General features: G+C 46.7%; 1 non-coding gene across 1 annotated transcript; it reads left to right on the top strand.

The window, feature by feature from the left end:
* The first annotated feature begins 8,659 nt into the window (after positions 1–8,659).
* Positions 8,660–8,744, top strand: LOC138247547 (small nucleolar RNA SNORD86). The gene has a single exon (XR_011194568.1). It is a non-coding gene; the product is annotated as a small nucleolar RNA SNORD86 (small nucleolar RNA).
* Positions 8,745–9,667: the final 923 nt, after the last annotated feature.

A 9,667-nucleotide genomic window follows, 5' to 3' on the forward strand; every position in this document is an offset into this window, starting at 1 on the left:
TACAGCTGTGCCTACAGCATCCCCCACCTCACAATCACCAGGCGAACAAAAGCAGCGTGCACCACACACAAACCTTTGCCCTCCAATCTGACTTTTACACTTGCAGCTTACACAGAGTGGAAACTCCACAGCACCAGTGTGGCATGGCTCCCACCACACTGAGGTGACCTTCGACACTTAATGCATGAACAAGGCTCAACCCTTCCGAACAAGGCTTGCACACCCTCCTACCTCTTGTTACTGTATATTGTACAATTTGGCTAAAAACATTATGTATAATATGTCTATTATAGCTACTAGTGCTGGCTTAATTTTTGGGGTGACTTCTACAAACCTTTAAACCTCTAGTTTATTACTGTTTCCTGGAGATTATTAAAAGCCCAATACATGTCCTTCACTGAACGTATTCTAGACCATGCATGTTTTCTTTAGTCCTGTTCAGGGTCTTCCTAGAATGGCTGCCATACCTGACAGGTGATGTGAGCTGTAGAATAACCACTGAGCAGTAGATGGTGCCCGAGAGCCAGAGACAGCAGTCTGCTCTGCTGGAATCACAGCTGAACATGAACTGAAGCAGCGAAACACAACATTCTGTGGCTGCTGTTTGGCTGAGTTAAGTGTTATTCCTTAAGGAATGGTGCAGTTAATGTATTCCCACATAACATACACACACAGGCTATCAATTAAACACATGCCAGATTTAATTTCCAAACTGCATTTGAGTCTGTGCTTGTTTTTGAAAACATTTTTGCAGTAAATTTGCGATGTCGTTGCAAAGTTGCTGCAATTTGTTTTTTAAGTATTTTTTTTTTGCCCTGGCAGCATCCCTCCGGGACCCCAGCACCAGAGCTAAGGGGTCAGGGTCTCTCTTCCCTGGCCACTTTTCCTTTTTTGTGCTTTTTCTGGAACTCACGGTAACCAAGTCCCAAGAATCAGAGCTGTGCATTTTCCTGCACGAGCTCTTAATCTTTGTGAAGTCATTGTGATGGATCTGCGGCCCTAGATAAACACATTTATTTTTCCTTTAATGTCTCCAAAACTACTGAACGGATTTACACCAAATAAGTGATTGTGTAATCTGCTTACTGAAAGTTAGCTTTCTGGCAAATTTAGTGTAATTCCGTCCAGTAGTATGGGCTGTAGTTGTGTCTAGAGGTCCTATGGGAATTAACATGGGAAACACAACTTTTTGGTCCTCCCTTTTTCTGAGCCTCTGCTTGAGGGATCACCCTGAAACTTCCCAAGCGCAGCAAGAATCACAGGCTTCAAGATTCGTCAAATGGTGCCAAAGATATAGGCAAGCCAAAAATAGTTTCTTCTATGGAAACATGTTCCTAACTATAACTACCTAGGGCGCCCCTAGGTAATACATATAAATATATAAATATAGAAATATGGATTTTGGTGTCTCTGAACTCACAATTTAAAAATACATATTTTAGTAAAGTTGGTTTTTAGATTGTTATTTTTAAAATGCCACTTTTATAAAGTGGGCATTTTCTTGCTTTAACCATTCTGTGGCTCTGCCTGTTTGTGGATTCCCTGTCTGGGTCAGTTTGACAGTTGAGCTGTTTGTGAATCCCCTCTAGACAGTGAGGCAAGGGTGCCCAGGGATTTAGCCTGCAAATCCTGATGGGCCATCTGAGTGAAGGGAGGAGTGGTCTCTTACATCTGAATGGGCTGTGCATGCCCTCTCCCAATGCAGTCTCCAACCTCCTGGTGTGTGTCTGGGGCCTGGCCTGGGCAAGACTTTCCTTTGAAGTTTCCCTACTTCAAAGGAAGAAAGGGGTATACGTAGTGGACCCAGAACCCCAGACTTTAGATTTTTTCAAGATTACTTCTAGGATAAAGAGGAACTTCTGCCAAGGAGAAGAGCTGAGGAGAAGTGCTGCCCCTGCCTGTGACTGTGTTTTGTTGGGCTAACCTGCAGTTGCTGCATCTGCCTGTGAAAGGGGACAAAGACTGGACTTTGTTGTGCATTCCTGCTTGAGAAGAATCTCCAAGGGCTTGAACTGAGCTTGCCTCCTGTTTTGAAGTCTCAGGGCCATCAAAGACTTCCTCTGCCAGCACCTGGACTCTCTGCTGAGAGTCCTGCCCTGCCAGGAAGTTGGCAGAACAAGAGCTGAAAATCCATGCACAGAACGCAGTGAAGGGAAATTTTCGATGCACCATCTGCAATGCTTCTGATAAACGACGTGCAGCTGGCTTTGCGGCTGAAATCGACGCTCCACCTGCATCGCGGCTGGGAGATCAACGCATCACAGCTGGGGAAACAATGTGCAACACCCACTTGCGGCTGCTGATAACTACGCAAAACCCCAGCAGCACGGCTTTCTAACACCTTGCGACTGGATTTTCCACGCATCATCCCTGGGCATCAAAGGCATCCTGACTCTGCGTGGATCTGCTGTGCCCCGTCTGGAAATCAATACATAGCTCTCTTGCAAGGAAGGAATCAACGCCTGCTGACATTTCTGACGCCCGCTTGCCAGTGTGCCTTTATTTTTGACGCAAATCAGTCACTTTGAGCAAAATTAGCGTTTCCATTGTTTTCTATGAAGTAAGACTCTTTGAGCCAGATGTATCAAATGCTGATGCATTCGCAAACGGTGCGAATCGCAAAATTCGGCCAGTTGTGAATGCAAAAATGCCTTTCACAATGTATCAAAGGCATTCGCAGTGCAATGTTAAGGAATCACAAAAATAGCAATTCCTTAAAATTGCGACCCCATTTAGAGAATCGCAAATTGTGATTCTCTAAATAGGAAATCACAAATAGAGAATTCCTATTTGTGATTTCCAAAGCACATGTATCAAGCATTTCCTAAATGCGAATTGGGCATTTAGGAAATGCAATTACCACAAATTCAAGTTTGGTGGTAAGCATGTGCAAATTTTAAAAATGCATTATAAAATGCATTTTTAAAATTGACATGTAGCTCACACATTCCCCTAAGGCATGTGTGTGCTTCACATGTCCACAAATATTTTTTTGGGGTGCATCAGAGGGAGCCTTGTTCCCCCAGCACCCTGGCGTTTGCATTACCTAATTTGCGAATTCCTAACTGGAATTCGTAAATTGGGAAATGCAAAACCATTTGCACCTATGGGCCTACAGGCCCATAGGGTTGCATGGAGTTGCATTCTCTATTTGCGATTCAGTAATAGCGTTTGCACATTTTAAGAAATCGCTATTACTGAATCACAAAATTCATACATCCCATTTTACATTTCTTAAATAGCGATTTCTTAAAATTCGCTATTTAAGAAATACAAACTAGATCTTTGATACATCTGGCCCTTAATCTTTTGAAAATTCATATCCTGACTTGTGAATGTTGGATTTTTGTTGTTTTGGTCTTGTTCAATTTAGATAAATATTACCTATTTTTGTCATTTTGGTCTTGTTCAATTTAGATAAATATTACCTATTTTTCTAAACTGGTGTGGGGTCCATTTTTAAGTGCTCTCACTATATCGCTGTGTGTGTCGGTATGAATACTTTACACATTGCTTCTGAGTTAAGCCTGCCTGCTTGTGTCAAGCTACCAAAGGGGTGAGTAGGGGTTAAGCAGGCGTGTTTCTACTTTGCCCTGACTAGAGTGAGGGTCCTTGCTTGGACAAGGGGGTAACCTGACTGCTAACCAAAGTGCCCATTTCTAACATATATACACACACACACACACATAGACCCTCATTACGACTTTAGTGGCCTAATTGCAAGACTACCGCAGTGGGGGGCTTAAAAAAATGGCATTTTGGCAGTAATCCGACTTCCGTATTAAGAGTCTCACTGTGAAGACTGCCAAAATACAGCTACAAAATCGACACCGCCGATTCAGAAGGGAATGAGGCGGTTCCACCACCAGCACCGCCACACGACAACCTTCCATCCACCAGATTACGACCCGCAAATTACCACAGCGGTTCTACCAATGTGGAAAACCATTGGCGGTCCGAACCGCCATGCTCAGAATATGCTCCTGCAAGAATACAACGCCACATTGTTTGAATACACCACACCTGACACACATCCACACACCTGACACACCTACTCACTGCACTATATAACACACCCACACACAACTCACAAGCCTTTGTGACTGAAATGAACAGCACATACAACGAGAAGCTGCAAACTGATTACTTAGCACTCATACACGATAGGCACATTTACATTTCACACTCATCACACACCACACAACTACACAAACAAAATGATACACACATCACAACTATTGACAAACACTACAATCAACCACCACTCACAACAAAACACACCCACCCCACCAAGAACTCTGCACTGCACCCTACACTCAGAACACCCACCCACAACACAACCACCATGTCATGTCAAAAGCACCCATGCTTCAGTGATGATGAGTTAAGGGTCGTGGTTGATTAAATCATCAGGGTTGAGCCACAAATGTTTGGAGCACAGGTACAGCAAACAACCATAGCCAGGAAAATGTCAGAGAATAATCAACAGGGTCAACTCAGTGGGCAACCATCTATGCACAAGGGAGGACATCAGGAAGAGGTGAAATGACCTATGGGGGAAGGTGCATTCAATGGCTTCATGACACCAGATAGCCCTGCACAAGACTGGCGGTGGGCCCCCACATACTCCCCCATAGCTTGCATCGCAGAAGGAGAAGGTCATGGAGATACTGCATCCTGAGGTCCTGACTGGAATACCTGGAGGACTGCACTAACTAACACTCCCCTGGCACTAAACAACCTGTTCAGCATGCTTCCTCACGACCCAAACACTCCCCAATTCATCCCATCTTCCACTGCTCCTCCCACCTTATCTCCTAATGCCCCTTTCCTGCATGCCACACCACCACCTTGGCCCAGTGCCCACACATTCCTTGCTAAGTGCATGGACAGCACATCCAATAACTGTCAATACCACTCCCACAATGCACAAGCCCATCCACAGCTAAACCTGCAATGTGCCCTCCACATCACATCACTTGCATGTAAGACTATTGCACTAGCTACAACAACTGGATGCTTCAACTGAGGACCATGACATGGCAATGACAGCAATGCAGTGGCACTACACAATGTAAAATAACCCCATGGAGCATGGTGCACATGTCACAATCCACAAACTGTGTCAGCACAGCTGCGCCTGTCATTGCCATTGATGGGGATCAAGTCAAGCCACTGTATGCATCAGACAAACAGACAACCTATCACATGGCCACCATTTAACCCTTTCTCACTCTGTCCACAGGTACCCCTGCCACTGCCACCACAGAGAGGATGCCAGAGACAGACAGTCCTCCTCAGGATGAAGGCCCCAGTGAGGACAATGCTACATGATGTCTAGAGACTGATGACCTACCTGGCCCATCAGGGAACCCTGGTCAATCTACTACTCCCTGCCTCACCGTGCCCACATCATACCCCTCACCCTGTGGCTCACACATCACAGCCAACCCTTTGTTCCCAAAGGACTTTGTCCCCCTAAGGACCGTACAATCAATTGTGTGCCCCACAGTATGGGGACCTGAGTGACTCCGTGACACCCAAGACAAGGAAGGATCTGCTGACACTGGGAGTGGGCACACCAGGTCAGGGGCACAGGCACATGGAGGCGGGGGGTATAGGAGGGGACCTGTGGGCCAGAGGCTGGGACAGCCAAGTGAGTCACCTGACCACGAGGCAATTTCCCAAGTCCTGGGAGCATATCATCAATCCCAGGACAGAATGGGCCAGATAAGAACCATGTTGGGGACAAACCAGAGGCTGCAGAGGGAATACCACCAGGAGGTCATGCAACAGTGGCAGGCCCCCAATGCCACCATGGCCACCATTGCAAGGGTGCTCAAGGGATCAACACCACCCTTCGTGCTTCTCCCACCCACCAGCAGGCCCCTTCCACTAGGCATATCAAATCAGAGCCATCTACATCTGCAGCTGCTAGTGGAATTGAGGATCTGCCAGGGGAACCCCAGGGATCAGTGACCCCTTCCTCTGTAGCTGAAGAATCTCCCTGCAAACATGGATGTCCAGCCAGACATTCGGCTGGAGCAGATGCCAAGACCAAACCGACTGACAGGAAGTGACCTTCTCCTGATTACACTCCTTTGTGTGCCACTGAGACTTCCTGTTGACTGTGCATTGACATTACTCCATTTTCCAATGGCCCATGGACACTGGACCTGTACTACCATCAGCTGGGCCACCAAGTATAATTTTTCTTTTTTGCACACATCCAAATGTTTGGTCTGCAAAATGTCATGTGGGTATGGCCCCCTAATCCAACAGGCAGTGACATGGACTGCAGAAGGAAGCATCCTCTGCAGGAGACCCAGTACAACAGAAATGGCCCGGTTAGATGTAAGGGAGCCACCAGTACGGCCACACACCACAGTAAATCCAAATATCCAAGCTGCAAAAAAGTCATGACAGAGACTACCATCAGGCTTGTAGGCATGGTATCGCACAAAGCACATCTTCAGTACATAGTTGTCCTGTCCAGTGTAGATACCCATTTAAACAGGGTACAACAAATATCACTTCTACATCACCAAGTCTCAAGTAATACATCACAAAACACACTAGCAGCCATCTGTATTGTGCTAAACTCAACTCTGTGAACAGTAACCAAAGGCCAATTAAATTGAATGGACCAAACAATAGTTAGGAGTGCCAAGGATAAACTGAACACAGTCACTTACTGGAATGAATTAGACTAGGAGAATGAATGGCACACATCGCAATACAGGGCTGTCCATAGGAGATGTCAAACTTGCAACCTACAGAGAGTGTACACATGGCAGGGAAGATACATATTCAGTCAGCAGCTTACATGTATTCAGTCACCTCAGAGGGATGGGAACACCTTACACCACCACTGATAATCCAAATCAGCAAGTAAGGGTATCTGATATCTTAGGGCCAGAATGTGAAGCTTGCAGCAAGCAACTATGATTTGGCATATCTTCTGGGGACTGTAGAGGATGGCACCTCCAGAAACATGCAGGCCCCTGAATCTGGCCTTCAGGAGCCCAAATGTTCTATTGCACGCCTTGTCCTGCAATGGGCCTCATTGAAATGGAGGTCCCCTTCAGTGGTAGGGTACCTCACTGCTGTTAACAGCCAGGGAAGGTTACAATAGCCAGAGTCACCTGTGTGTACAGAGGTTGGACCTGTCACCATATGAGTCACAGGGACGATTGTGATGGCAGGTGCCATTACAGAGACACACATCAAATTGCATACATACCAATGAGCCAAGCTCTATCGCTCTCTGTAGTCGTGCCATCATGTGGGGGACATTGCTGTTCCTTAGAATGTAGAAGTCATGCACAGATCCAGGAAACTTGGCTGTCACATGGAAAATGTATTGGTCTGCCACACACACCACCTGAACATTGAAGGAGTGGTAGTTGTTCCTGTTCCTAAACACCTGTTCATTGTCACTGGTAGGGACCAAGGCCCCATAGGTGCCATCTATGGTCTCTATCACATGGGATGGGTCCCATATCATAGAAGTCTGCCTTCACATATGGAAAAAACCCTTGTTGGGACAACCTGATGTAGCTCTCCATATGTTTCAATAAAGCACACCGTACATCCTTCAGCACAAGACTGAACGTGGGCAGTGACATCCCTCCTGCCAAGCCCACTGTAATCTGAAAGGAGCCTGTGGCAAGAAAGTGTAGCACTGACAGAACTTGAACTGTGGGATGGATGGCATAGGGATTTCGTATGGCAGGCAATAGATCACGCTTCAACTCGGTAAATAGATCCATGATCGTCAGACGATTCGGACAATGGGACTGAATTATATGCCTTTCCTCCAGGGTTGCAAGGTCCACTGGGTTGCCAGGTCCACTCATGGAGTTACACTGGTGCATGTCTCAAAATCCTCATGACATGGTATCTAGGATAGAAAGGAGAGATTGTACAATGTGATATGCACTCCACACATGTTAGCACTACATATCATTGTCGCACACACCTAACACTGTTGACATACTAGCCATATGAGGCAACTTTGTCATGCATGTCACATGTATAAGCCAAACCAAGATGGCACAACATAGGCCTACTCTGCATTCAGCTGTTAAAAGTGTGGGGCACACCTATTTATCTGTATCAATGCATGAAATATGCAGAAAATGGCAGCCGCCTGTCGTGCAGCACTGAACAGATGGAAGTGACCTAAGTCTGCAGCGTATGTCATCATGGCAGTAGGTGGTCGCAGCCGCCGTACAACTTGTCATTGGTTAACATTGCTGCCTATGGGGGACTGGGGCCAATGGTGATCACCACTGGCGGTGACGGTCCTCTACAAGGCGGCCGTGACCACTATTTTCTGCAGCCTTGCTCATTTGACTCCTGACTTTCCTGCAAGCAAGACCTCCACTACATGAGCTATTGTGGACTGCCTACGGGAGCCATCATGCCACGTCCTGCATGTGATATGGCCCCATATTTCACCCAGGAAGAGCTTGAGAATCTGGTGGAAGGGGTCCTACCCTGTATGGACAGCTGTATGGGGCACCAGAGGAGCAGGTGAGCCCAATGGCATAGTCATGTGTGATAGGGGTGTGTGTGAGAGTGAATGCCATACGTGTTCTGGTTAGGGGGTAAATGGATGCAGGGGTAAATGGAATTAATGGGTGCGATGCGTGAGGATGAGTGTGTGTGGGCATTTGGTGGGCCTGATATCTATAAGCCACTGCTGTTGGTATGGTGCCTGTCTACATGACTTTTTTATTCTGTCTGTGTCACCCATGCAGGTAAACGCCCATCAGAAAAAAGAGATCTGGCGTGCCATTGCCAAGCAAGTGCAGACCCTGGGGGTCCATGCCCGGTGGAGCACCCATTGTCACAAGCGGTGAGAGGACCTGAGGTGCTGAGCCTGGAAGACCACTGAGGCCCAGCTGGGGATGTCCTCACAATGAGGGAGAGGTGCCCGTCGGACCCTGACCTCCCTAATGGCTCGTAGTTTGGCAGTGGCCTAACCTGAGGTGGATGGGCATTTGAGGGCAGCACAGCAGCCACAAGGGGGTGAGTAATCACTGTTTCCTGGGATTTGCCTGGCCTTAAATGGGTATGGGTGCCTCATTCCTGGCAGAGTGGCATTGTAGTACATGCTACATATGTATCAACATTAGGAAATGGTAAATTGGCACCCTGGCAGAGTATATTTTGTAGATTTGTCTCCATGCATAACAGTCATTGAATGTAAATCTTCCTGTTCCATGCCTCTCCATGTCAGTAATATTCTGAGGCACATTTGTGACTTCTTCCTGGCGATACAATGGATGTGAGTGAAAGTATCACCCTGAGCATTGTGTATGACCAACTTCTGCCATCTGCATCAGTGGCTCTGAGGTGTCAGTCCACTGCCATCTGTGTAGCCTACCAGCATATGCAACAGTGTGACTCTCCTTTATCTCTGGGACTTGTTCAATCATGCACTTGTTCTGGATATTGACAGATTGTAGGCATAGCATAACAGTTCCACCACAAAACTGTGGGGAATGTGTAGGTAGTCAACATGGGATTCTGAAAATGTTGAAATGATGAAGTCTTATTGCACAGAAATGCATTCCTAGGAGGAATACTTGTGAGGTTGTGGCCTTCAAAACTATGGTTTAGCATTGAAGGTAGTAAGTGCCCTGGGAGGACCCTTACG

The sequence above is a fragment of the Pleurodeles waltl genome, chromosome 7, assembly GCF_031143425.1.
Source record: "Pleurodeles waltl isolate 20211129_DDA chromosome 7, aPleWal1.hap1.20221129, whole genome shotgun sequence".
Lineage (NCBI taxonomy): Eukaryota > Metazoa > Chordata > Amphibia > Caudata > Salamandridae > Pleurodeles > Pleurodeles waltl.